Raw genomic sequence first — 27,909 nt, forward strand, 5'->3', positions numbered from 1 at the left:
AATGCTATGATATGTATATGTAATTGTGAAATGATCTTAGAGGGTAGATTCATCAGTTTGAGGTGGTTGGGGGTCAATGAATTAGTTTCCATACTTATAGAGGCAAGTTGTTTGACTGCCTATATTCCAGTTCTTAGTTGGGAAATGGTTGAAACAACCCCTCTTCTCATGGATTCGACCCCTGAAGGTTAGTATAAGTAGTTTAGATATCTATATTATGTGTTTTCTTGGTCATTTGGTGAGGTTGGACTCTCTTGGATGCTCTGAGCTACATTGTAGACCTTTATCAGAAGTTTGGAAAGGAAAAAAACCAAGATTTGCAGCTATTTTTATGGAATACTTGTGGTATGGTGTTTTTGCATAGTTTCTTCTTCTGTTATTAGTTTTTCACATGTTTTATGTATGCCACAATCTAATTCATTGCTTCTAGCTGAATGATATCAAGTTAGATAGGTGGAATTCATTGTTTACAGTGCTCTGCCTTGGGAAGCCATTCAGTTTTCTATGTTTTCTATTGTTTGAGAAGGATACATGATCTTCACATGCCCTCCTCAGCTCCTCACCAGTATTAGACCTCTCATCTCACTCAATTTCAAGTGCTAAAGCACCTACCTACCTTGCCCCATAGAACACCCTGCATCCTGACTTGATTTCCTGTACCCAAAACTACCTTGCTCCATTTGATCCAGCAACAAAACCAACAAAATCAATCAAAAACCCTAGAGCTACTATACCTAGCCTAAAATCCATATCTGATTCGGTCATCTTGACTGAGATTCACAAGGAGAGAGCCCTCTCCCGACCTAGTAGGGCTAGCTACCAAGTTAAGCATGGTTTGTAGTTACCCTAGAATTGCTTCAATTCAACCTGAGGTCAATCTAGGCTCTAACAAGAGGAAGTTAGTTTTCCCTATGAAGGATTGCATGGCCTTCCTATTCATGGGAGAGGGAATCTAAGAAATATCCTTAACCCACTCTGAGTTCACTTTAATCCCTCTCTTAGCTCTAATGTGTCCCAAAAAGTTGCCCTTAGACACTCTGAAGAGGCTCTTCTTAGGTTTTAAAGATAAGCCATACCTTCAACACAACTCAAAGGTTTTCCTCAGATGATGAAAGTGATCAGATCTTTTCTTTGAAAAAAACATAATATCATCCAAGTACACCACTACACTTTCTCCAATCAAACCGCAGAACACAATGTCAATAGCCCGCTCAAAGGTAGCACACACATTGATGAGTTCAAAAGGCATCCATTTAAATGCAAAAGTACCCCACTTTGTCCTGAACTTGGTCTTGAATCTGTCAAGTTCTCCTACTAGAACTTGGTTATATCCAAAAACTCCATCTGATAGTGAGAAAATCCCTGACCCAAATATCTTTTGAAGTATCTTTTCTATAGATGACATGGGATCGTTCTCCTTATTCGAAGCCCACTTCTGGTTGCGGAAATCAACACATAAGCATATCTCTCCAAACTTCTTTAAGACAAGAACCAAGCTAGAGACCTAGATATAATGACGAACTCTGAATATGATCTAAGCATCAAACAATTTCCTTAGTTCTTTTTGGATGAGGGGTTCAAGCATAGGAAGTAACTTTCTTAACTTCCTTTGAAATGGATTTACCCCTTCCGTAATGGGTATCACATGCTAGATCATTCATGTATCATATGTCTTTGAATCATCATATGTCCATGTGAACACATCTTGATACTTTTTAAAAAGGAAGACAAAGGATTATCACTCTTAGGGTGTACACGTACAAAGATTCACATATTTCAGATCTTCCTTGGTACCCAAATTGACGTTTTCATGCAAAAATGTAAAATTATGAGTATTTGCATTAGATGCTCCCTCAAAGCAGATTTGTAGGTGATAAAGCTTCTCTAAAGATAGCACACCCTTGGGCATATGGTTCCCTTTATGAGCCTAAGTTGATTCCTGCAAAGCCTTCTCGTGGTCATCTTCATCAATTGTCACATATTTAAACATGTTAGCATTTGCCATAAATTCCAGTATCTACCAGTCATCATTGAAAACACAAAAATTAATGATATTGTTAGGCATAGATGTTTTATAAATAATTTCAACTGAAAAACCATATCTTAGTGGTGACAACCTAACAACAACGTTAGCTAATGTGTTTGCACCTACATTATGAACTCTATGAACATAATTAATATTAAAATCACGGAAATATAAAATGAGACACCATACCTCTTGTTGGTAGTTTCTAATATTAGGTGACACACAATGAATTATGTTTCATACCTGACGTGTAACAATTTAAGGGTCACCTATTATCTTAAGCGCTTCCACCTTGAGTTGTATGGCTTTCTTTAAACCTGTTAGCGCTTGAAATTTCACCTCAGGCTGAGAAAGGTAAACCTCAAGGCAACATCAAACCACTTAGCCTCGTAGCTAGCCCTACGGGGCAGGAGAGGGCTCTCTTCGGTCTATCTCGGTAAAGATCTTCAATTGGTGAGATGACCAGTAGGGTAACACTGATTTTAGGCTAGTAAACTGATCAAAAGGGTTGATTTGGGGTTTTTAGGGTTTTTGGTGGCAAATTGAGGAGATAGCAATTTTGGGTGCGAGGATTGGACACAGTTTCTGCAGGGGGTTCTTTGGGACGAGGTAGGAGACAGTATTGATGCCTTAGATTGAGGTGAATGGATGAGAATGACAGGTGAGGAGCTAAGGAGAGCAAGCAATAACCTTGAATTCCCCTTAAACAGTAGAAAACATTGATATTAAGCAAACTTAAAAGCAGAGCATGACAGTCATGAGTTCTACTTTAACACTTCATTTGCCTAATGTGCAGAAGGAAAAGTAAGGAAATGATTCACATAACACACTTACAAGTACAAAGAGAAACACACCATCAATACATGTGACCACAAGAATCCCAAAAAGGACTGCAAAACCCTGGTCTTCCATAGCCAAAAATTGCAGAGATACAGTGAATAATACAATAGTAGCTTCTCCCTCAAGAGTCCAACCATGAAAATGAGCAAGAAAGTACATAATATAGATCATCTAACATCTTTCCCTGCCTCTAGGGGTCGAGCTCACTATCCTAGGAGCTCTTTCAACCACTTCTAAACTAAGCATTGAAAACTAGGCAGTCAAAACAACTTGCCTCTATAAGCTAGGAAACCAATTCATTCATTTAATTTTCACCTATTTCATGAATGAATCTTCTAGAAGAGATACATAAGTGTAAAAGTGTCAAAAAATTACATTATTTACATCAAGGAGGATAACAATCCACTCCAAAAAGTCAAACATGGTCAAATCTGCGTTTTTCTGAGTTGTACAATGAAATTTTGAGAAAATTGCCTGATAGGTCGCATGCCTCTGCCTGACGGGTCGCGCGCCTTTGAGGGCACTTATGGGGCACTTCCAGGTGTCCAAATTGGGCAAGAGTAGGCTTGTTGGAAAGTTCTATGAGTCTACTTTCCAACCCAACTGGAATTTCGGAATTTGGTGGTCATTTGCCCCTCCAAAATTGCAATCTTCCAAGACTGCTTTCTGTGTCTCAAAAATGTGGCAGAAAGTCATTTTTTGACTTTCTGGAGGCCCAAAACTTCATAAAATCTCTTGGCAATGGATGAGAATATGTAACTTTTCATGACAAATCTGGAAATGCTGAGTTTTTGCAAAATGAAGTTGCCAAGAGAAAGGGTCGCGCGGGGGGTGAGACCCGTTAAAAGGACAAAACCTGTAAATTGCCTGAAAAAACCAAAATTGACCCAAAATGCTCAAAATTTCTTGGTATTTGTGCTTTGGCTGAGCTATTTAGTGCCTTGCTCCTTCAAGGAAGCCTCGGCCAAGATGTGGAGGGGATCGGGCCTTTTTCTCCTTTTTTGTGCCTTGGCCAACCGCCTTTGGAACATCTTCATCTTCGCCTTGCACACGTGCATCCGCGCCTAATAATGGTTCTTCATGTTTCTCAACAATTTCTTGTCTTGGTTGGCCTTAGCCAACAGCCTCTCCAAGTGAGCATTGAGCCGGATAATCATGGACTCTCGCTCAGCAGGCAATAGATCACCGGGTCTTCTTCTATTCAAGATGCGATCTCCCCGAATCCTCCACAACTCATCAAGAGCTTGCTCATCCTCCAACTGCTTATTGTGCTGCTCTAGATATGAGATTGTCCATTGACTCTAGGCTAGGAGAACTGACATCAAGATCAATAAGCTCTATATCTGGAACACCTGATGGCCCCTCATCAATCCTGGGCTGTTTGCCCCTCTCTGATACCTGTGCTTCTGAAGAAAGCAAGGCCCCTTCCACCTGATGTGGAGATAACACTCGCTGAGCCGATGAAGAAGGCGAGACCCCTTCCACATGCTGTGGAGAAAGTACTCGCCGAGCTGCTGCAAATAAGGCCCTTTGGCCTCTCTGATAAGTGACCAATGGTGAGGAGCTGACATGTCTAGTCACGGGGATGTCATGCTGCTGTGATGGTCCTCCCTCCTCGTGAATAACCTCAGGATGTGGCGGTGGTGGTGCTGTGAAAAGCTCACGAGAGATAAACTCCTCCCATGAGATGCCCTGCTGAGCCAACTGATGTAAGACCACAAGCTGAATCAAACCATAATGGTAAAGGCTCCTATACTGCTGTGCCGGGCTCTTCCGCTGCATCACAGGCACCATCCTCTCAATGTTCTGGCAGAAGAAAACAGGGATGTTCATCATCCGTACCCATGTGAAGTGCATCAATAGGCGAATATGGTACGAATATACCTGTGAAAATCTGCCCTCACAGGTAAAATAGAGCATGATAAGCCTCATCATGGGAGCATACTCACTCCTGAGAAATCTGAAGGGAAACACACCTGTCAAGTGTCTCATGAGTGCGGGTCTAACGAAAGGCTCAAACTGAACACTGTCCAACACCTTGCGCTTATTCCATACCTCTCCGACATTAGGTATCCCTGTGGCTTGTGCAGTCATCTCGGGTGTCAATGTAAAGTCCACCCCGGCAAGGTTGACATGTCCATCATGCAAATGTAAAACAAATAGGTGAGCCAACTCTCTGTGATGCTGAATCCGAGAGATCCTCTCGCAAAACTCATAGCAAGACATGTACCGGAAACATGAGACTGCCATAGGACGAGCCTGTAAATCTGTCAAAGAAGTGGGCTCCTCTCTCTTATGATGACCACCCTTTCCACCCTTATGAGGCCTCCTCTGTGCCTCAAACTCTGAAGCTGATGCCTGGTCATCACTTTTCTCGTAATTGGTTTCGGTTTCTGACATTGTTTAAGGAGCAAAGTGGTTGAAATGTACTGCTGTTTCTGCTTGGTAAAATGCTGATTAAAATGCTGTTTCAAGGGGACAAGGAGCACGAGGGGAATGTTAGGGGAGGGACATTTTAAAGGGAAAATGGGAATAAATATATAAAACAGGGATTTTTGGGAAAAATCATTGCATATGCATCATTATATAAATTTGTTTACATGGGTATTATGAGAGGTAGGGTTAGGGCTTGATTTTTTTTATTTTTTATTTTAGGGAAGAGGGGTAGGGTTTAGGTTTTCTTTACAAATTTAAAAGGGAATTTACATAGGAAGACAAGGAAAATGAAATGGGAAATGGGGAAAAATGATTACAAGGGAATACCTTAAAACAGCATAAAACCCTAGCCATTTTTTACAATTTTAAACCACAGCCACATGGAGCTTTTCTCTTGCAAATATAGATCTTTAAAAATGCAATCACGATTTCCTTTGACCATAACAAGCAACAATTTTTAAGTTGGAGGGCCTACCTTAGGCAATTCGGCGATTTTGGTGGTTCCTTGGATGAATTTGCAGGCAGTTTGATAAGGAGGGCGCTGACGGGTCGCGCGCCTGGTCTGATGGGTCGCGCGCCTGGTCTGACGGGTCGCGCGCCTGTCCAGCTCTCAACTTCGGCCAATTTCTCACCCAATCTCTCTTGCAAGTGACTTAGATGCACAATGAGGGTCTATGGAGGGAGATTGGACTCTTATAACTTTGATTTGAATTAATTCCATGCCCAAACCCACTTTATAATGTTTTTCTTTGACACTTTATAAATTTGACTTTTTTGGTTTCCTTTGTCCTGAAATTGACTCATTTGATGCTTTTGCTCGATACTTTTTTGTAGGGATAACATCTGAGGGATCTTGGCAAGGGAGCCAGAGTTACATGCTGTCCTTTGAAGCCTTTTGAAATTTTACCATTTTTTACAAAAAAAAAAATTAAAATGACCTTGGCTTTAAAAACAGGGTTTTTAAATCCAAGGCGAAATTTAACTGTACAAGATAGAAATTTTCGAAGAAACACTTTGAAAAACATCCCTCTGGCTTGCTGGGCACTTATTAACCTTCAGAGACAATGACCTTGAAGACAAACTTGACCAAAACCCTAGACCTAGAATTTGACTTCAAGACAAGACAAGTAAGCTTGAAAGAGTCTAAGGACTGAAACAACCTTGATACAGCAATGCCAAGAGTGGGACAAAGGCACCAGCTCCTCCATCAGGGTTATGGCATGCCTAGTGGAATGCAGAAAATGACACTGATGAGACACCTACTTATGCAAATGCAAAGAGCTTTGATCGCTGATGGAGGGCTACTAGACCGACTCTAACAAAACCCAAAATGAGTGCTTCGAATTTGGAAACATTGTTTGTGCACTCAAATTCCAATCAACATGAGATCATATATTTATTCTTTCATGGGTATATAAAAATAAAACCAACTCCAGAACCCTCCTATGTTTTCGAACCGTCAAAATACAAAGTCAAAATGTTAGTAGCAATAAGGTTAGTTCCTACAATAGTACTATTTACATCTATGTTACATAAATCATAAGCATCCGTTGGATTACAAGGAAGGAGTTCCAACTGTGTATCTGGTGGTATAGGGGATGGTTGCACAAGATCACATCCGTGATCAACCTCTAAAAAATAATTTTGAAAATTATTTGCACATAACTAATATGCTCATTAGGAGCTTCAAGTGTCTTAATGATATGTTTCATGAAAGGTTCCCTCTCTACTTAGATCTGATTATTGATGCCCTTATATGAAATCCACAAATGTTACCATTCTATAGCAAAGTATCCTTGCAACTTCCTAGACCAATCTCTACTTAAAAGTAATCCATAAGCTTTCAGAATGTCTACAATGACAATATCAATACATTGGTGAAATTTATGAGCTCATGATCGACGAATTATAACATTCTTAAGCTCACCAATTTCATGTACTAAAGATATATCTAATTGTATGATCCTAGCATCAATATTTTCCCATTTAGCATTGATTTTATTTGCAACAAATAAAGACACAATGTTCGCAGATGCACTGGAATCAACTAGGAAATTATGGACATTATAATTAAAAATCTCAAAGGCTAAGAGAAGGGCGGGGGGGGGAGGGTGTTGGGGTTGGCGCAGTATACCTAGAATTTACATTAGATGCATTAACAATCAATTCAATAATGGTAGGAAACTTGTCGAACAATGCTTTGGAAGCAGAAACCATTCTACCTAATGGAGGCTGAGATACAAATGCTTGAATGATCAACTCACGTTTCCTTGCCAACTTAGTGAGATTAAATATGGAAATATTTGCATGAGCCTTCTTCATATCTTCAAGAATATTTTAAACAATATCTTCATCTTGTACAAGGTGTGCTGAAGTGGTAGGGGGTGTGTCTTTGTTCAATGTCGCAAGGGTGACAAACTTGTTGTTATTATTCTTGGAAGCATTCTTATGATGATATGTCCTCCCAGATTTGTTCTGAGTGCCTTGAGCAGGATTACTAGGAGGTAAGATCTTTCATAAAAAATTCTTCATCACACATTTCTCAAACATAGGTCCTTTTCTCCTCAAGTTATATTACTTAGTAGGTTATCAAGGAGAGCATTACTCATTAAGGGCTCACTAGCACCTTGTTGATCATTGTTCAAGATGAGATTAAAAGTGAAAATTAATTCACCCGCATTTGGTTTCTCCTCTGTCAAGGTAGGCTTATCAGTCTCTTGAGTCTACTTTGAATGCTCTTCTGCTAACAATCTTTATAGAAAATTAGCAACCACAACATTCATGTTTTGGTTTCTATTGCAGGCATGTTTTCTCTATGTGTGCTTCTTGATCAAAGGTACAATAGTTATCCATGCCCAAATACTCTAGATTGAATACAACATTGGATCTTCATGCAAACATAGTTGGTTGATGTTATTCTTGAAAAATGGCTTAAATGACTTGTTATTAGTAGAATCCTCATTTGACTTCCTCTTGAGTTTTGATACTTCGTTAATTAACAACTTCAAGGATTTAGTCAAGTTTTCCATGTCAAAAGGATATTTCTCTTTAGCTTTAGTAGAAGAGGCTTGGGACCTTGTAGTAGTGTCTTTGGAGTCCTTTAAATCTTCTTGATCAACAATGACCCCAATAGACCTTAAGTCCTTCTCAATGGCATTTTCTTCCACAAATTTAAGAGCCAAAGTATCTTTTGCAGTGCACTTGACAAAAACGAAAATATTTGTAGGCAAGGCAGCAATATAATAATATTTGGTAATTAAATCATCTAGTTGTACATCAATGGGGAATTTGTTTAAAATGTAATTCCCTCCTTCCACATCTACCCAAGTAATTGGCAAACTAGGGTAAACATGTGACGAGAGGCTACTATGATATGGTTCGACCTCCTACTTCATGTTAAGGAAGTGGAACCAATGGAAACACACCATACAGACCTTGAACATCAGCAATAGGACTCCTAAGAACCATCCCAAACTTTATGCTAACCAACCCCTGAGTCCTATTGAGGTTTTATACCTCTTGACCTCTCGACACTCCCATACTATGGGCATGCTAGCATTCAGAGGGCTCTGGATGCTCCCACAAACCTTCATGCCTGTGTCCAGGGACTATTTCCAACATACCTGTGCTAGAGTCTAGGGATATGAAGGCACTTTTCAAGCCCATAATTCCAGCCATTGCCCGGAACTTACTGTAACTTCTGGAATCCATTAAACATGTGATGACAAGACTAATAAACCAAAAACTAACTCCAGGACTAGGCCTGACCATCCCCAACTAGGATTGACATTCTGTCAAACACTTGGAATCAATGTAATCTACATGTGTAAATGATAGAACTAAGCATAGGGGTCTTATACTTATTTAAGATTCGCTATGAGGCATTGTTTCCTTATCACTTTAGCTAAAATTTCATCCATTAGGCCATAGATACATTATTCATTCATATACAATTAAATACGATGGGATCCATACATAGGCACTATCATAATACATATGCATAACCAGCATAATAACAATAGAAATACCAAGGAAAAAACAACCATATAATCTACATATAAATGATTATAATACTCATGAGATATCAAGGAGAAATAACCTCATATTAATGATGCAAAAGCCAAATTAGTAAGGGACTACCACATCCCACCTTATCATAGATATGGCTGAGCCAAATCTCTCTTCAGCCAGTGACCCTCATTCCATATTCCAAGAATGAATGTGGGATATCATAAAACACATCAATCAAAACCATCCAGGGCTTCTAGAAGCCAAACCACCTCAACCCATAAAACAGTGATTCCACCTCATGGTCAGACATCAAAAAACCATCACGAGATTGGTCTCTACCCAAGCTATCCAGGGCTCCAGAGCGTTTGTTCCAACTTGGCTTCCAGGACTACTAACTCAACCCACAACTGTTGTCGGGCTCCAGAGTGTTTGTCCAACCAAGGCTCTAGGACTAGTAACTTAACCCATAGCTTATACAGTGCTCCAGAGCATTTGTCCAACCAGGGCTCCAAGACTAGTAACTTAACCCACCAAGGGCTCCAAAGTGTTTCTCCAACCAAGGCTCTAGCACTAATAACTTAACCTAAGTTGTTACAGGGCTCCAGATCATTTGTCCAACGAAGGCTCTACGACTAATAACTCAACCCAAGCCATTATAGGGCTTCCAGAGAATTTTTCCAACCAAGTCTCCAGGAACTAATAACTCAATCCAAGCTAAAGGAAACATGAGAACCAACCAAAAAAATAAAGAAATAAACCCACAACACCATGGCTATCTAGGAAATGGCAAGGCTAGGAAAATCCATTGTCAATCCAGGCAATCCTCCATGCCAATGACAGATCAAAACCGAGAAACCACATGCATGTGTCATGCATGAAAAAACTAGAAAGGAAACCATACATGCAACTCGATACCCCAGTTGTAGGTATTGATCCTGATGTCCTCTTGCACTCTTTGGATCTTCTTTTGCCTTCTTGCTCCAAAACTCCAAGTATGCCACACTCTCCAAGAGTGCTCCAAGAAAACTCTAAGTGCCCAAGAGTATGAGAAAGAGAGAATAGAGAGAGGGCTCCAAAAATGAATTGACCAAGCTTTCCAATTAACCCTCAAAAGCCTTTTTATCAACAAGGCCTCTATTTTCTTCAATTTCCATTATTTTACTTTAATTTCCTCCTCACATGCAACCTGTGACCTTTCACCTTCCTTTTATCCTAATTTCCTTTATTTTCGTAAATAATGTGCCAATTAATGCCTCATGCCTTTCCAAAGCCTTTTCCATTGCCTTTTCCAATTTCTTTAGCCATAATAAACTGAATTAACACCCACTAGGATGATTTTCCCACCATACATCTTGGAATACGTGTCCCATGATCGTGGTCTTATATATTTTTACATGGATTTTTAACTAGGGTTGTTACACAACGTGTAAATATCTGATAAAAATCCTTAACCTTTTGTTTATCCCCCATTTTAATGTTTCCTAGCTCCTCAAGTAACATCGCTGGAGTTTTATCATCATCAAACTTTTCCAAGAATAATTGTTTAAACTCCCTCCAATTTTGGATTGAATTCGGTGGAAGGCTATGGTACCAAACTGATGCTCTACCTTCTAGAGTGTACAGAAATAATCTACAAGAAACATCATCAAAATGTACCTTGAACATTCTTAGATGCAGATAAAATTCATCAATATGATCCTCACCCTTCGCTTTCTTATCAGGATCATACCTGGTAAGAAACTTTTCCAGGATCTTGGGTAAGTGATGGAGATTGCCCAGAAGAGTAAGAGGACCTTGGCCCATCTAATCCAATTGGTCATTGGCCATGTCTTCATTCTCCTCCTCCTCATCACTCTCTGATTTTGAAGACTCTTCTACTTCACCATTCAAATTCTCATTATTAGTCGGTTGTTCTTCATCAAATAAATAAAAATCCTCCTCATCTTCATCCATATTTTCCTGAGTAGGTGGTGTAAGATCCCCTTGCCGATGTATTCCTTTAGAAGGGTCAACTAAATCTTCAAGGGTTGTTTTGACCAATTCTTCCACCAAAGAAACCAACACACCTCAGTGGGTTGTCTCTTTCTTTGTTTTCTTATGAGGGATAAATTACATAACAAGATACAATCTAAGAGCTCTCCAAACTCATGCGTAATAGGTCGAAGTGTCGAGAGTTTCTCGTAAGTGAGTTTGTATGCATGCTTTGGACCTTGGCGAGATTACTCTTCTTTCTCATATATATGAGTTGGAGTTGGACTCAGACAATTACTACCTTGCACAAAAGGTTCCTTATGTGAATGTGGTGAGTTGTCATCTATAAAAAGGTTGCCCTCCTTCTAGCACCAAAAACGTTGATGATGTTGGATGTCACCAACAATAAAGGGGTATCCCCAATATAATGTCCCAATTAGACCTCACACCATTCGGAGTAGGAGCCCTAACCAAAAAATATGGCCAGTTTCCATAATCTTAAATATTTTCCTTATCTGCAATAAACGACACAAGAGAAACGTGTACACTTTCAAGATTAGAAAGTAAGTTAGCTTTGTGATGTATTCAATTGTAAATCGTATAAAGGTTCTTTCATGGAAAGGAAAAGAAATTTTGTATTTAAGAAAAAAATAATAATACTATCGTAATAAATACACACGCATATATTGAAAGAATCGTTAATAATCTTGCGAAATAGTTCACAAAGAAATAGCGATCATGAAGGGAAAGGACACACAATTCAAAGATGCATACTAAATCCAACAAAGTAGTTCATTTTCATTAGTATGTAGAAACATAAACATATAATGCAAATAATGAAAGAATAGTCTCACAATCATTCAAGAAATATGTAAGAAAAGTGTGTCATCTCCAAGAGCTTCGAATTATGAAATGAAAGTCCCAAGATACATCATTACATTGATACAACACTAGTTCCATTTGTGGGACACTAAGTAGCTACTTGCTTCTCAAAAGCTTAATCTTCTCTCTTATGCTTAGTTTGAGAAGCCAAGGTGAAAAGTCCTTAGCTTGAGCTATGAGGGTGTATATATAAAAAATGAGGTGACTCTCCACCTCCTTTGTGAATCTTGAGCTTCCTTCATGACTCTTGAGCTCCGATGTGACCTTTTGAATTCCTGTGAGACCCTTGAGCTTCTATATGACTCTTCACATTCTATATGTGACCCTTGGGCTTCCAAATGTTTACATTTTATCATTTTTCATAAACTACATAATTACATCCACAAATTATGTGGCAAAATACAATGACACATGAGACTCTCATTGTTTTATGGTAAATTATATTATGAAAATAGAAGTGAAACTCTTAGACCTAGTGGTTGATTTATAAACAACGATATCAAAAAGGACAATCTTTTCCTTAGAGAAATTAATAAATGGAGGAAGGGCCTGCCTTGATTCCAACGCTAGTCTTACTCTTCTCTTGACTAGTAGTCTTTAAGTCCTGCTCCAATTACTATAAATGGAACCTACAAGGAAATCACAACAAACAAGAGACACAAAAAATCCATAGAATAAACTAATATCTCTATTCAATGAGTCAAGTGGGCATTGAAATACATATGCATCAAATAGACACAAAGTGTAGGAAAACAAAGCTTCTTGTATTTATAAATGTAGGATAATATTACAACCCTTTTTACAATTCATGACAATGTAGAATCTCCCACCAAACTTGTCCTTTCGTAGCCATAAGGCAAGCCTTCAATCACAACTCAAGTATGGTAATGGATCCTTAGGTAAAAGCAGCAACATCAGGGCATAGCTAAGAGTCTCCAAAATCCAACCCATAGTCTATGGGAGTTAGTGAATTTATAGGGTAAAAGTGGTAGTTTAATATTTACTAATCTAGGCTGGAGATACACATATGAGGGAGGATAAGCTCTAGGGATAAGCAATAAGACCTCCAAGATAGGATAGGACATGAATTTGAGATCTCTATCCATGGTAAATGGTTAAAACCACCTTAGAAGCTTCTAGAAGAAGAATTTTCATAAATATTTTTTATTTTTCCTGAAATTCTAGAACCATAACACTTGCAGAGTAGAGAAACTTACGTTGGTTAGTGCAACTACTCAGTTATGCAACATGCGACCACATATGTGGATTCAAAGGTTGGGTGTGTTGGGGCCTAAATGTGTTTTTGAGCTAATAATTGTTGAGCACTGGAGAAGGTATGTTATTATCATTTTTTTGTCATCTTTTGTTTAAAACTCATAACCTCTTTACATCATGAACTAGGTATATGACAAGAGATTATGATAAAATCTAGAAGATTTATATGCAATGTGAAATAACTAATAATTACCCTTTTTTCTATGCAGAAAGAGGAGAAAACGGAAGATTTCCATCCCAAAGGAAGATACAAGACAAAGTTAACTGTTGTCCCTTTGACAGGGAACCACATTCAAACAAGACGATCCAAATTGGAGCGTATCAGCCAGGAACAGGAAAAGGAGATATCAAATCGTTGCAAGAGAACAAGAGGATAACTGAGAATTAACAGTTTGGAAAATCCCTCAGGATCCTTTGATCCTGAGGGATCGCTACCTTAACGATTTTCTGTATCGTTGATATCTCCGCTCGGCTGTTATAATAAGGGGCAACACTACTAGCTCGAGGGACGGACTATTGTTATTTTTATGAAATTCTCCTTTGTACTTGGAACTTTGATCATCGACTCTCTTTGAAGAGCGATTCACTATAACTTTGTTTTGATGTTTTAATATATAAATCTTGTTGTCGTTCTATCTTTGATTCTGGAGTAACCTTAAGCAGTGTGTCCCTGGAGGCTAAGGGCCCGACCCTGGTGGATCACTTGCTCCTGTACCATTATTTCTGATTCGTGTGTGGTTTGATCTCTTCTATTCGCTCTGTTCAGTAATCTGATGTGCCTTGTTGTTTTACATATCGGTTCTATTATATTTCGTCTATACTTGACTAAGTGATGTTATTTTCTGCAACAAGAATGCTATGTTATTCATTCTAACTTCATATTGCATTGTTGTCCCTTTTAACAATTGATATAACATTGTTGTTCCTTACAGACTGCAATTGTTGTTCGATTACAGAGTAACAGTGTTGCATATTCCTAATTCGGTACTACTGTATTTATCTATGGTTTATTCTTAAAACGTGATTGCTGTTCATTCGGGCTTGTTGTTCCGTTGTGATCGCAATTGTTGTTCCTTTATAACTGTGATTCATACTTGTTGTATCGAAGTTCAGATTATTGTTCCTTTCAATATTAAGAGTGTCATGTGTTTAATCTGGTTTGTTGTACATTTATATCTGATTTAAGTTGTTGTTCTATATTTGATTTCTGTTAGTTTGATGTTCTACTTCTGTTTGCTGTTCAATTCATCTCCAAAGTAAAGGTTGTTACTTAATTCCTGTAGGATATAATTACTGTTGCATTCATTTCTATAGGTTAAGGTCTTGTTGTTCAATCATGTTTATAAAATTAGTTGTTTTTCCATTTCATGTCATTTGAGTTATCATCGCTTTGGTGCGCAGAACGATCTGAGACTGTAGTGAACATTGACATATGTTGTCTAGTTCCCAAATTGATGATCTTTTCCTTGATTTCTTTTCAATTGCATCAGTTTACAGAGGGAAAAGTTACCATTACTGTACCGTTGACTGATAAATTGTTGTAGCTTTCTGAATACATGATTTTAGTTTTAGATTTCTTTTTGTAAGTAGATCTTATTCCAAGCATCCATTTACTCTTGTATTTAGAGCACTATAATACTAGCATTACTCTGACAAATGACAACCTCAAACTGATTACACTCTTTGAGATAAAAAATTGTTCCTGGATTGACAATTAATGTAGGGTGAATAGAGGTGAAAAATACCCTTTTTACTACTCGACATTTTGGCGCCGTTGTGTAGCCATTTGTTTCTTTTCCAGAGTAGTGTAAGAACCTGCTAGGAGAAGAATTGGGTTTTAAAAATGGAAGGTAAGAACCTGTGTACGAAGCATGTAACAGCCATGCTCCCTTGCTCGCCTGCAGATTTGTTGCTATTTTTTGGGTAGAAATTAGCATTTGATTTGTGTGCATGACTAAGCAGAAAAATCCTGAAAATAATCCTAAACTTCTACCCAAGCCTGAGAAAGCTAAGGGGCCGGTGACCCTTGGTCGATTGACCTTTATAGCCGAAATCCTTAAGAAAGAAAAATCTCAGCCTTCATTAGGACCTAGAAAAGTTACTTCTAGACAACCTACTAGTTCCCTTCAGGCCATAGGATCACCATCTGTAGCCTTTGCTGAGGTGCATAGTCAAACCAAAGAGCAAGATTTTCAAGAAATTGAGAATTCTAGCCCAAAATCATTGCAAGAAGGGAACCTTAGCAACCTCTGTGAAGGGAGAGGAGAAACCGGGGAAACTGAAGAACCAAGATCTCCTCTTGGGATAATTCAGCCATTAAGCAGCCCAGATAAGGGAAGTGCTGCAAAAATCATTCATAATGAAGTTGAAGAACCTCAAGAATCAAAATCCCCCTAGACATTAGGAACTCTCATCATCCCAGATAAAGGAAGTGCTGTTAAGGCCATTCCTGTTAAAGCCATTCCCCCTCGCCAGCCTAGGAATACCCTCCTAGACATCCCAGAAGACTATTGGCACATATTTGACCAAATGGCCCAGAACCAGCCAAACACCCAAACCTCTACACTGCAATATCCCATTGTGGACACTTTAGCTAATGCACCTATGAAAGCAATTCCTCTCCAACATATACCTACATTTCATGGCCTTACATCAGAAGACCCGGATGCATTCTTGTTTGAATTTGATGTGTTGTGTAGATGATATGACTATGCCACTGATCCCCAGAAACTAAAATTATTTCCCTCTAGATTAAAAGGGGCTACTTTAAGATGGTTTATGGGGTTGGGCGGTCATGTTATAAATAATTGGGATCAAATGAAAGATGCTTTTCTGAAAAAATATCAGGACTATTGCAGGTCTAGAGAGTTAAAAGATGAAATATTTCAGATGGTAGCTAGACCGAATGAAACATTAGAAGAGTATGTTGAACGTTTTCAGTATAATCTTCAAAGATCTCCTTATGCATCATTACCCTTACCTGATAATGTATTAAAAACAACATTAATTAGAGGAATGAAGGAACAATGGATCGAAATGCTAAATATTATGGGAAAAGGAGATATTTATCAGGAGAATTTTGCTGACATTATTGATTTATGTATCAGGAGTTCAAGAAGCAGCACAAGACTAAAACCAGTAGAACATGACAAGTTCACAAGAGATAACAAGATCTCTGCAGAAGGAGTAACTCACGCAGAAATTGGAAATTTATTAGAAAATTTCAAAACTGACATATTGGGGACTCTGACAACGCAACTTGATATTATGCAGGCCAAGCAGAAACAAGCAGAGGCAGAACAAAATTTGGCAATCTTCTGTCCCAGATGTAGAAAGAAACACAACCACAAAGAATGTACGTTAGATGCGGTTCAAGTTTGCGCCATTTGTACAAAAGACCATTCTACAAAGAGTTGTCCCTCACTTCCTAGATTGAAAGAAGTATACAAGGAAGTAGAAGAAGAGCCAGAACTGGTGTACCTACTTATTCAACGCCGTTAATGGCAGCCGTGACAATCAGGGATGTTCCCCAATCCAGTTTCTTCTTTTCAGCCTCCACAATATCATGCTCAGCAATATAACACTATGTGGCAAAATCAACCTCCCTTCTCAAATTGGTCACAGCAACCATTTCCTTCATCATCACCATGGCCGAATCAAGCAAGTCAACCCAATTGGCCAAATTTTCCCTATGCCCCACCATATTGGCAAAACAATGTATATCTAGAACAATGGTCCCCTCCTACTTCACAGAATCAAGCCTAGCAGACAAACTGGCAAAGATCGATGAATCAGCCAGCAGGAACCATTCCACTCCCTCAACCTACACTACCAGCATTACAGCAAAACCCCCAGTCTAACTTAAGACTACAACTCCCAGCGCAACCCAACCCTAATCCAAATAACAGACTAGTCCAATCCATTCAAATAATTGAAACACCAGAGATATAAATTGATCTAAGGGAGTGTAATGACCTTCAATTAAGATCTGGGCGCATTATAGAAATAGAGGGAGATAAAACCGCTCAAGTTGAAAATCAGTTACCTATAGAACAACCACTACAAGAAGAGGATGTGATCAGACATCAAACTCATGATCAAGTAATCACATCTTCTCCCCCATTCCCAGAACGATTAATTATACCTCGACCTATACAACATCCTGATTTTGACATTCTGGGAGAACTTAAAAATCTGTACATAAAAATCCCACTCCTCCAAGCCATCCAAGACATCCCAATATATGCAAAGACCATCAAAGAGCTATGTATAAAAAAACCAAGGAGGAGAATAACAAATAACCCAACAGTCCAAGTAGTTGGCACCTTATCCGACCTATTATCAGGAAAATAAACACCTATTAAATATGAAGACCTAGGAAAACCAATAGTAACAGTGCAAATCAATGGACAAACCTTTGCAAATGCCTTAGTTTATTTAGGGGTTGCAATTAATATCCTAACAACTATCACTTGTCAAAAACTGGGCATTACATCAGTAGAACCAACTCCCACTTTATTAGAACTGGCTGACCGATTTGTGGTTAGGCCAGAAGGCACGCTACATGATGTCATGGTATCCGTTGATTCCTGGGAGGATCCTACCAACTTTTTGATAATAAACCCCAAAAACCGACTTGATGGACATCCATTGATTTTAGGCAGACCTTGGCTTGCAACCGCTGACGCTTATATTGGTTGTCGACAAGGTAGTATGACCATAACTAGAGGGGCTAATATCAGGAATCTAGCCTTATATGCTCCAACCCAGCCAAGTGTCACAATAATAAGAACTAACAAACATCTTGTATCATACCTCACCAAAAATATTAGATCCCCATTAACCATAGAAGATGCCCTCAATTTCAAAGATCAAATAAAGGATGATGTCATTAACAACTTTATTAGCCAGACTGAATCTAGATCCCACATACAATGTCATATGATAGAAGCAACATTTGATAATGAATTAGAAGAAGATCCTCTCAAAGACACTCATGATCAAACAATACCTACTACCTCTGTGTCAAACAACAAAACTGTAGAAATTGAGCCAGGAAAAACTTTAAAAATTAATGGCAACCTGACTCCTGAACAAGAAGAGAAGCTAATCCAACTATTGAGAAAATACAAAGAAGCATTTGCATGGGATTATCCTGACATGAAAGGAATCGATCCCCAGTTATGTACACACCACATTTACACAGAAAAGGATGCAAGATCTATTCACCAACCACAAAGGAGACTTAACCGTCATCTAAAAGACATTGTAAAAGCTCAACTTCAAAAACTTTTAGATGTGAACTCTATTTACCCTATCTCCGATAGAAAATGGGTCTCTTCGCTTGTAGTGGTGCCAAAGAAGAATGGAAAGTGGAGGATTTGTGTAGATTATAGAGAGCTAAATAAAGCAACACAAAAAGACCACTTTCCCCTTCCATTCATTGACTAGGTATTAGATACTTTAGCAAGAAAGAAATTCTTTTCTTTCTTGGATGGCTTTAGTGGATACAATCAGATTCAGATTGCCCCTGAAAACCAAGACAAAACTACTTTTACCTGTCCTTGGGGAACATTTGCTTATAGAGTTTTACCCTTTTGGCCTATGCAATGCCCCTGCCACATTTCAAAGGGCTATCCTCAACATCTTTTCAGATTTAATAAATGAAGGACTCAAAATATACATGGATGATTTTACACCATATGGAGATGATTTCGACCCAGCATTGGACATACTAGAAAAAGTGTTGCAGCGATGCATTGCCACCAGGCTCTGTTTGAGCCATGAAAAATGCTATATGATGATGACTGAAGGACTTATTCTAGGCCATTATATCTCAGCAGCTGGAATACAGGTAGATTAGGCCAAAATTCAAATAATTTTGTTAATAACTACTCCTACCACTCAGACAGAGGTACACAGCTTGGATTTTCTAGTTATTATAGAATATTTATAGAACATTTTTCTCATATTGATGCACCTTTATATGCACTGACAGGAAATGTTGATTTGGACATAAAAATGTGATCGCCCTTTTGAGGATCTGAAAAAACTTGTGTCAATAGCCCCAGTACTTAGAGGTCCAAATTGGGACCTGCCATTTCAAATTTCATCATATGCTTCAGACACAGCTATTGGAGCAGTCCTTGGGAAGGAAGAAGATAAAAAACCATATGCGATTTATTATATTAGCAAGAATTTATCTCCTGCTGAATTGAACTATATTGTGACTAAAAAAGAATTTTTAGCTGTAACAAATGCTCTCAATAAATTTAGGCATTATATCACTGGATATCCTGTTATCTTATATACAGATCACTCTGCTATAAAATATTTAGCAAATAAACCAATCACAAATGGTAGAGTAACCAGATGGCAGATTTTATTGTAGGAATTCGATATCACAATAAAGGACCGACCTGGAAAAGAAAATCTTGTAGCTAACTTTCTCTCACGAATGCCAAAACCAGTGGACACAGTAGCGGTCAAAGACCAATTTCCAGATGAACATTTGTTCGTTGTTACTATTAAAACACCCTGGTATGCTGATGTTGCGAATTACTTAGCAATAGGCAAATTACCGAAACATATAACCCCGAATGAACGAAAGCAGATTTTCTAGCGTAGTACTCAATTTTCTTGGATTGGGGGCTACCTGTTTCATACAGGGGCAGATATGCACATCAGGAGATGCATCCGTGAAGATGAAATTTTTGACATCTTGAAAGCTTGTCACAATGGACCATGTGGCGGACATTTCACAGATCGGAGAACTGGTCACAAGGTGTTGCAAACAGGGTATTATTGGCCCACGATCTTCAAAGATGCAAAGAAGTTCGTTCAAGCTTGTGACAGTTGCCAAAGAGCAGGATGCCCTGGACAGTCTGACGAAATGCCCCTGAACCCACAGCTAGTTATTGAACCATTCGAACGATGGGCGCTTGATTTTGTTGGTCCAATTAACCCATCATCAAACTAGAAAACATATATTTTGGTAGCAACAGAATATGTCACCAAATGGGTTAAAGCAAAGGCATTGCCGAGAGTTATAGAGGATTCTGTCATATAGTCCCTGTTCCACATATTTGTGTGATATGGCCTCCCAAGAGATATAATTATGGTTGGAGGACCACAGTTTGCTGGTAATAAAATTGCTGCAACACTAAAAAACTATCATATTCAACATAAAATTACTACTCCATACCACCCATAGGCGAATGGTCAAGTAGAAAGCATGAATAAAATAATAGAAGCAATACTAGCAAAAACCATTGCATCACACAGACGCGATTGGGCTAAAATATTGCCGAAAGCCTTGTGGGCATACAAAACAACATGGAGAAGTACTACTGGTTATTCACCATACCAGCGAGTATTTGGAAAGGAACCCATATTTCCAATAGAATTCGAAATACAGACACTACGAACAACACAAGAAGTCGGTCTAGATTTAAACGAGGCTCGGATTAATAGATTATAGCAGATCAATGAGCTAGATGAAAGTAGGCTCTCTACTCTTCAACATACTGCATTAATCCAACAACAACAAGCCAAATGGCACGACACCCTCATTAAAAGAAATTCTTCCGCGAAGGAGATTGGGCGCTCCTATACAATTCCAGGTTTCAGGATTTTCTGGGGAAACTTTAGACTCACTAGCTGGGACCATACAAAATCCAGAGGGTACATGATAATGGCACCATTACTCTAACCACCATTGATGGATCCGGACATATCTTTAAGGCAAACAGCCACCGAATTCGATTATACCGTAAACCACTTACTCGAGAATCCTTCTACCAGTAATTCCGCGAAGACTCCGACATGCAGATTTTGGTTGAGGAAGAGAAATCTTCCTCACCTTTGATTCATTAAGTGATTTGACTGCTCTTACATATTGTACATAATTCCTTTGTTTTGATTAGTTTAAATTACTTTCTGTACATATTTTTGCATTTATGTAACGTTTGCGTTTTCTGTTGTTCCTTTTAAAAAGGAACAACATATTCACCATTTTGCTATTCCTTTTAAAAAGGAACATCATATTCACCACTTTGTTGTTCCTTTTTGAAGGAACAACACCTCTGCACTTTGATGTTCCTTTCGGAAGGAACAACATTTTCACCATTCTGATGTTCCTTTTTAAGGAACATCACTTCTGCATTCTGTTGTTCCTTTTTCCGAAGGAACAACACTTTTGTTTTCTGTTGTTCCTTTTTCTGAAGGAACAACACTTGCATTTTCTGCTGTTCCTTTTTCCGAAGGAACAACACTTTCGTTTTTTTTGTTCCTTTTTCCGAAGGAACAACACTTTCATTTTTTGTTGTTCCTTTTTTCGAAGGAACAACACTTTTTGTTTTCTGCTGTTCCTTTTTCCGAAGGAACAACACTTTTATTTTCTGCTATTCCTTTTTCCGAAGGAACAACACTTGCGTTTTCTGTTGTTCCTATCTTCATTTTTCTGTTGTTCCTTTTCGAAAGGACAAAATTTTCGCATTTTTTTTCTTGCACTTGTTTTCTTTGCTGTTCCAATTCAGGGACAACTATTGTTCCTCTTAATGCACATCAGTTTCGAGTATTTTTTTTTTCCTTTTGCTTGCAATTTTGTGCACAATACCTGTTTTATTTTTTTCTTCTTTGTGAGTTTTATCATTTAGATCATTTTTGAAGCACAACTATACACCTATGCAATGAATACAAAAACGGGAGGATACTGAAATCAAAAAATTACATAAAAAGCGCTATATTTACAAGAAATTGCTCTGAATTGATAAAAGAAAAAGAGGAAAGGACACAACTATTTATCACCTTGTTGTCACTATTTTACTAATACTGATATGATTGGTTATCTTTATCATGATGGTTCTTTCTAAATTCCCATAATCCTCTTTGATCATTATTAAGGAATAGGAACAAAGGGTATATTTTCTATTGAGATGTTAAGACTTCTTCCACCATCCCTACTCTTAAGGAGTGTTGAACCAACCTTTGTGTATAAATAGGAAAAGTACTTAATAAAAGAAAAAATCAAGAGAAAAATGTTTATATGATTTGCTAACATGGTTTGTCAGATGAAGGATAGGGGGTCTCATTAAGAGCCAGCCTACCATGATCATAAGGAAGAAAGTGAAGTGGCATTCCCACTATGGCCACCACACCAGGGATATGATCCAAGAGGCACATCATAAAAAATAAAGATTCCTTGGAACAGGAGGTCTCATCACGAGCTAGCCTGCCCACCTTCACTCCTTCTTGGTGAATGGCATTATGATTTATCTGGTTACCAAACCAGCATAATGGCCTCCATTCTGACATTCCACAGCACTTTCCTAAGCATACACAAAGGATCATGGTTCCATGGGTGAAATAAAAAACTCTGTCAAGGTTATGGACACTTGTGGGAAACAAAGTTCTGTTGATGGTATTGAAGTCAAATTCCTTATACACCAATAGCAATTATAAAACCCTTCTTCTATCTTTGTAATGGGTCAAATAAGATTATGTACATAATTCCTCCAAACCTTTAATACATGAAAATCTATTACAATCAATCATGATGGAAAAAGTTGATAATGACCGCATCGGACCTTTTGTGCATGTCAGCTGTCCTATCCTCCAAATCTCGCATCATAGCACGACATTCTCTTACTTATTAAGCAATTCTATTATACACCTCGATTTTGGCAATCTGCTCGTTCTTGTAAACATGGAATCTCGGTATACGTTGTTCCTTTATGACTCTATACCATGGCAGTTCAGCACACCGCTCCCTCATTTAATGACCGCAGACAGCCTATCACATTGCAGGAGGGGAGCAAGTGACCTCATAATTTACTAGTATACGTGTTAGCCTATCATTCGGAGAAGTCTCACTCGGGAATAGCAAGGCTTAACGGTATATTGTTTTCCAATTTGCATGGCTTGCTGTTCCAAAGCTATTTTTGTGTTATGCTCTGCAACAATTAGCAGTAATTTGAAATTTGAACAAGCTTGATGTTTCGTTATTTTCTCTGTGTTTGCTAACAGCTTGAACAACCTGTTGTTCCATTACCGTCTCTATGTCTGTACAGTGCGCTAAGCATGGGAGGAAGATCAATTTGTAGAGAACCACAGGTGTTGACAGTCTCTGATGTTGCACGAGAAATCTTGACAAGGGCAGGATGGATAGTTTATCTCAATCGTCTACAACAATCCAATGAGACTGTGGCAATTGAATTTTTGCAGAACTTGCAAGAATATCACTCCATGGTAAGAGGGAGACAGATAGCAGTCACCGATGACATAATTGCAAAGGTTTTGGGACTACCAGCCACTGGACCTGTGTGGACTCTGAAGAAGGTAAGACTGCGAGACGCCATAAAAATATTCCAAGATGAAGGCTAGAACCTGACTGTAAGAGGAAAGGGAGTTCTACCAGTAGCCTTAGGAGAGCCATGGGCAGAATTGGCGAGAATCATCCAGAGTTACATCACCTGTGAAGGCAGGAAAGACGTGGTAAGACCACACCACCTTAAACTTTTAGCCGTGTTAAAACAAAAATGCACTGTGAATTTGCCTGCGTTTTTAAATTCTTTATTACACGATGTTGCCCGAAGCATGAAGAAATCTCGCCACATAGAATCAGTAGTAAGTCACCATGGGCTGATACGACTGATAGTTAGCTATAGTCTTGCTCAGCAACAGAGCAGTTGGGAAGAACTGATTTTCACAATAGACGGGGGATTGGCTTTGCCAGCCCCAAAATGAAAACATGCTGCCAGTACATCGAATAGACCATTGAAACGAAGGAAATCCGTTAGATTGGCATGGATCAAAGGGAGGCTGGAAAATTCCCAAGGGAACACCAGTTGACCGATGGAGATAGATGATTCAGGGGACGAGCAACCCCCACAATTGGAAGGAGAGGAGAACGAAAAAGAATTGGAGGAAAACAATGAGGGAGAAGCAGAGGAAGAAACCGAGCAATCTAATCAGGCGGAAGAAGAAACAGAGCAATGTGAGTAAAGCCCATTGAAAAATCCGCTACGAGAATATGAATTGGCCCAGATTCCGGCCAATATGGGTGAATATGCTCAACCTCTCAGCCCGCTAAACTTCCGCACCGAAGAAGGACCGAAGGAGCAGCCTGCTCATGACAAAAATACATCCAAGGAATTGTGCAATGATAAGAGTGCATCTGAAGAATTGTGTGACGAGAAAGAAGAAGACGAGAATCACTCTGCCCATAATGACAGTGTATCCGGAGAAGAAAGTGATGAAGATAAAGAGGAGGAACAATCTGTTCCTAGTCAGATACGCCAGAAGAATTTCATGAAGAAGAAGGGGTGGAAGAAGAAGTTACCCAGGAGATAGCAGAACAAGCTAGGGTTTCTACCCCTGAACAACCGATTAGCAGGAAGCACCCCAAGAAGAAAATCAGGAAACTGGTCAAGGCGAAAGTCTAGGCCTGAGTAAACGAATGGTTGTTCCTTCCAAGAAAACAAAAGAAATCAAAAGATTACGAAAAGAACAGCAAAGACTGCTTAACGTGATAGCACGACTTCGACAACAAATCAGGGTTTTGAAGATGGGGAAGAAAGCAAAAAGGACCTCGGTGGTAAAGCATGCAACCACTCTGGCGAAACCCCTTAAGAAAAAGATTAAGAGGACTCAAGTCCAGCCTGCCATTCAAAACCAAAAGGAACAACATTCGGCTGTTGCCCATGTCGAAGTACAAACAGATAACATATCGGCCTGTGACAAAGAAATTCAGACAGAGGCACAGTCCTCTGAGGAAATTCGAACCATAAATACAGGACGATGCAATAAGAAGATTCAAGTAAACCTCTCGCTTACAATTACTATGTGGGATAGTGACCCAAGGACAGTAACTCTGCGAAAGGATTTGGTGCAAGCCTAGCAAGTAGTAGAGAAACTTACAGAACATACTGTCTCTCAAGAAAAGTATGAGGAATTACAACAGTAGCTGAGGGGCGTCAACTTATCCGAAAGCCAGGCCTTTGGAGGATGGCAAAGGGAAGAAGAAAGAGTCAAAAAGGTAACTCATAGACTAGATGTAGTCATAAAACAAATGGATATCTTGTGCTCTTTGTATACTGACGTTCTAGTGTGTAGAGCACCTACTAGGAATTATGCAATGGAAAGATATTTGCAATTGAAAATTAAAGCTGTCAAAGCAGGAGCCCCTATAGAAATAAACACTTGATGACTTCATAAACTGTTGTAAGCACTATGGGGTGAAGGTTTAGAGATTATTATGTGAATTCTATTTGCACAACCTTGTGTTAGATCAAGAAACAGAGCAGAATCCCAGCCCTTTCATTGGGGATGTCCAACTGCAGGCTTTTATTTCTTTTGGTGTTAATCAAATAAAATGGCTTAAAGCCTACAATGCCTTTCAAATACAAGAAAATGGATTAGACTTGTGTGTGAGAGCTGAGCCTAGAGACCCATTGCAGTTATGGAATAAACATAGGAACCTAACGAGGACTCCAGGCATGATTGAGGCATTAGGACCTATTCATACAGCAATCAATCGACAAGGGATAGAATACTTCTTTACCATTAAAGACTTTGCCATTGCAGCCGCCGAATTTCGATATCAGACTTCTAATCCGAACATCCAACACAGGGAACCGTTTAACTATGAGAACTTTAAGCTAGCTGCTGATCTCTTGGGCCTCTATGGTGACCTTATTTTGAGGGAAGGACCATCTTGGTTAGGCTGTAGGTTCCAAAGTTCGGTCATTTGGCATCCTGCACCAGGATACCAAGCGTTATACGAAATGCCTGAGGGTCAGACAGGACATCTTTTTGAGCACCTAGCTAGGCATCATGGTTGTATACCACCTCATGAGATCCCATCTCCAGCCTACTCCCTCACTGCCTTGCATGTCAACAACAATGTTTTCATGAGGGCATGAAAAAGGGTAAGCAGGGGGTGTGTTGAGCATTGGAGAAGGTATGTTATTATCATTTATTTTGTCATCTTTTCTTGAAAACTCATAACCTCTTTACAATGTCATGAACTAGGTATATGACAAGAGATTATGATAAAATATAGAATATTTATATGCAATGTGAAATAACTAATAATTACCCTTTTTCTATTCAGAAAGAGGAGAAAACGAAAGATTGCCATCCCAAAGGAAAAGACAAGACAAAGTTAACTATTGTCCCTTTGACAAGGAACCACATTCAAACAAGGCAATCCAAATTGGAGCATATCAACCAAGAAAAGGAAAAGGAGATATCAAATCAGCGCAAGAGAACAAGAGGATAACTGAGAATTAACAGTTTGGCGAATCCCTCAAGACCCTTTGATCCTGAGGGATTGCTACCTTAACGTTTTTCTGTATCATTGATATCTTTGCTCGACTGTTATAAGAAGGGTCAGCACTGCTAGCTCGGGGGACGGACTATTGTTATTTTTATGAAATTCTCCTTTGTACTTGGAACTTTGATCATCGACTCCCTTTGAAGAGAAATTCATTGTAACTCTGTTTTGATGTTTTAATATATAAATCTTGTTGTCGTTCTATCTTTGATTCTGGAGTAACCTTAAGTAGTGTGTCCCTAGAGGCTAAGGGCCCGACCCTGGTGGATCACTTTCTTCTGTACCATTATTTCTGATTCGTGTGTGGTTTGATCTCTTCTATTCGCTCTGTTCAGTAATCTGATGTGCCTTGTTGTTTTACATATCGGTTCTGTTATATTTCGTTTATACTTGACTAAGTGATGTTATTCTTTGCAACAGGAATGCTATGTTATTCATTCTAACTTCATATCGCATTGTTGTCCCTTTTAACAATTGATATAACATTGTTGTTCCTTACAGACTGCCATTGTTGTTCAATTACAGAGTAACAGTGCTGCATATTCCTAATTCGATACTACTGTATTTATCTATGGTTTATTCTTAAAACGTGATTGTTGTTCGTTCAAGATTGCTATTCCATCATGATCACAATTGATGTTCCTTTATAACTGTGATTCATACTTGTTGTATCGAAGCTCAGATTACTATTCCTTTCAATATTAAGAGTGTCGTGTGTTTAATCTGGTTTGTTGTACATTTATATCTGATTTAAGTTGTTGTTCTATATTTGATTTCTGTTAGTTTGTTGTTCTATTTCTGTTTGTTGTTCAATTCATCTCCAAAGTAAAGGTTGTTACTTAATTCATGTAGGATATAATTACTATTGCATTCATTTCTGTAGGTTAAGGTCTTGTTGTTCAATCTTGTTTATAAAATTAGTTGTTGTTCCATTTCCTGTCATTTGAATTATCATCGTTTTGGTGTGCAGAACGATCTGAGACTGTAGTGAACATTGACATATGTTGTCTAGTTCCCAGATTGATGATCTTTTCCTTGATTTCTTTTCAATTGCATCAGTTTACAGAGGGAAGAGTTACCATTACTGTACCCTTAACTGATAAATTGTTGTAGCTTTCTGAATGCATGATTT

The sequence above is a fragment of the Pinus tabuliformis genome, chromosome 9, assembly GCF_031772625.1.
Source record: "Pinus tabuliformis cultivar Carrire ecotype Pingquan chromosome 9, CPIR1, whole genome shotgun sequence".
NCBI classification, from domain to species: domain Eukaryota; kingdom Viridiplantae; phylum Streptophyta; class Pinopsida; order Pinales; family Pinaceae; genus Pinus; species Pinus tabuliformis.